Genomic DNA, 2984 nt, shown 5'->3' with positions numbered 1-2984 from the left:
TTCCCTTTCATTAAATTTAAACTATACTCTGTTCTTGGTTTAAATATCATTCCACACCTTAAGAATGATCTAAAGGCAAGGAGTGTACTTTGTCTTTGAATCCCAGGGACTTAGGTAGGTATTTGGTTCATTATAATGGCTCAAGAAAAGTAGTTAAATAGATTCCCCTACTTTACAAATGTCTTCTTTCCTTCTCAAATTAATACTCATAACCCTGCTTCTATTTCCTCCTCTTCCTCATCCTACTATCCCAAAATAAAAAACCAATACTAATTTTATATTGGAAACACTCACATCCCTCAAGACTGATGCTTGAGCACAGGCTGCTTAATCAAACATGCTTAGCTCATAGAAAGCAGTCAATACAAAAATTATTAAATGAATTGAATGATTACAATTTTTTTTTAAAAAGTCATTCGGAAAAGTAGTAGGGAGAAGCTACACCCCTCTAAACACGAGTTCTAGAAAGCATTTAAAGAGAATTCATACATTGTTTGATCTTGCAACAAAAATCCAAGTGAAACCACAAATAAAAGCCAGAGGTATTAACACTGGAGGAACATCAACTTACAAGTGTGAGCAGAAACAAAGTTGCATAGCTAAGGACTTAAGAATTGCCAGTCTTGCTAATACAATGTTGTCTTTTTCTATTGTATGCCTGAGTTCTTTTCCGGCAAAGTGGATTTCTAACTTCTGGTTTAACTGGGAGGCTGAGATACATGTCTAACTTCTCAAATAGAGACCTGCTCTTGCCTCTCTAGCAATGAATGAACAGTTGCATTGGTTACAATTAGTTTTTGCTTTTGGAGCATCTCCCAGGGGTGATATGCGAATGCTCAGGAGGAAAAGGTTGTGAGGCAAATCTGGAAGCTAGGGCTCTGCTGGAGCAAATATGCTCTTGTGGGATGTGGCTGTGAGCACAGTATGTGCTAAAACGCAAATAACACAGCCAAAGCACCAAATGCCATAGTTTTTAAATTAAGAGGACTATTCTGGGCAGTTATAGACATATACATATAGAGATGCATTTATATTTCTGTTACCCGAAAACCTGAAATCATGTGAACAATGAGTTGGGCTTTATTAAAATCATTGGAAAGACCATTAATTCAATGTTTTCCCTCAGTGAGTGGCCAGCACCAAGTTCTCCATCTGAAGCTTGAACCCTTGGAATTCACACGGCCAATTATGCAATACTAGACCATTGGGAAGCATTTCTGTCTGGGTCAGCTGGTGATCAGATTTTACCCTGCAGCACCAAGATTGATAGACCTTATAATTTTATCCTGGTTAGTGCAGATGCTGTTTTTACATAAGTTTTATAATAACCTCCTCTTTTTCCCAAAAGAAAAAGAACAACCTAAGCCCCCTTTGGGCTTGCTCTGACAACATCTCACAATGGTGAGATGAGTACCCTGATCACTGGCTTAAGAAAAAAAAAATCCTTTTGTGATTTCTGAGTTTGCTGTGTTTTAATTTCATTGAATGCTGTGTGTACTTGTTTATGAGAAAGAGTGAAAAGGGATAGTAATTTGCCCCTCTCTCCTTTTACAAGGCTTTTTTTTTAGCCTGAGGGGGATGGGAAAGAGACTCATTCTTAGAAGGTACAGGATATCAATGCAAGAGCTGTTAGTTTCCCTGAGGCTAATGACGAGGTATAATTTTGAAACATCACATTCATATGCATATATAGTACATACATACATAATTAGTGTGTTTACAAAGCACCTTGCAGAATCTTAGAACTCTTAGTTCTATTAACCTTAAAGGGGAAACCGGAGTTCAGATCAGTCAAGCACAATGGACTGTGGTTGCTTTCAATTATATTCACATTATCTATGTCTAGGAAAGAGATTTCCAAAAAAGTAAAATGTATTTTATGAAGCACTGCCACAGTCTGTTACACATTTATCTGCTTCTACAGTTCCAATTACAGAATAAGCACTAGCTACTCTATGGAACAACAGCACTAGCCAAAAAGATTTTTCTAATCTGAGAGAAATGCTCCCTTATTGACTCTGCTAAGAGAAACAACTCCCCTTTCCTTGACAATAAACGAGGAAGACAGATGGCTTCTTGTTTAGGACTGTAATTTTACTTTCAGCCTCCTCCCTGAGTTAAAAACAAGATGTACTTTTCTGGCTTTGAGGGAAAAATCTCAAGGGAATGTTTTTTATTCCTGGCTGTACTGAATAATTCAACAAACATTTGAGAGAGCTGAGGGAGATACAAAAGAGAAAATACTTTTCCTTGTTCTCAGGGAGTTTACAATCTAATTCTGGAATTTACAACCAGAATTGGGACTAGAACCATTAGAGTTTTATGTCTTCACTTGTATTTATTGGTCTAATGGCTGCCGGAAACATGTAAGATTTGCCAGCTCCGTGGTATGGTGGACCCTCTGATCAAATTGAAAGGAAACTAGGAAGAATGCCGAATTCAAGATCTCAAGCAGCTGAGTACTTGCTGACGTAGCAGCACACTTTTATGTTATTTAATCTTGACCACAAGACTTTGCAGGCATACCTGCTACCAGCATTTCACAGCAGAGGACAATGAGATTTGGAGAAGTAATGCGTCCAGTCACAAACTCAGGAAATGGCACAGGAAAACACCAATTAGGAATTCTTCTCTGGCCCTTTCTGTTGCTGTCCCCTTACAGGCTCCCATTCCAACTTTCCTTTGCTTAAATTCCCTTTCAATGTATGTAAAGTCAACTGAATTCCGTGTTCTTTTCTTCCCTTTAAAGTACTCTTTAAAACTTGATGTCTCATATTTGGTGAATCAGTCCTTTTGGAAGTCTCACTCCCTGGCATCTTTGCAAATCAACTTACTTCCTTTTCTGAGTCTGTCTTTTGAGACATTCTTTGACAAGATGAAAGGAGATGTGAAGGTTATAACATTGCCTGACAATGTGGTTCTCTTAACATTAATCATTATCGTTAGTTTTATTTCTTTCACTTTTTTTTTTTTTTTTTTTTTTT

Source organism: Cebus imitator, unplaced genomic scaffold (genome assembly GCF_001604975.1).
Source record: "Cebus imitator isolate Cc_AM_T3 unplaced genomic scaffold, Cebus_imitator-1.0 Scaffold51, whole genome shotgun sequence".
Classification (NCBI taxonomy): Eukaryota; Metazoa; Chordata; class Mammalia; order Primates; family Cebidae; genus Cebus; species Cebus imitator.
This window is presented reverse-complemented; position numbering follows the sequence as displayed.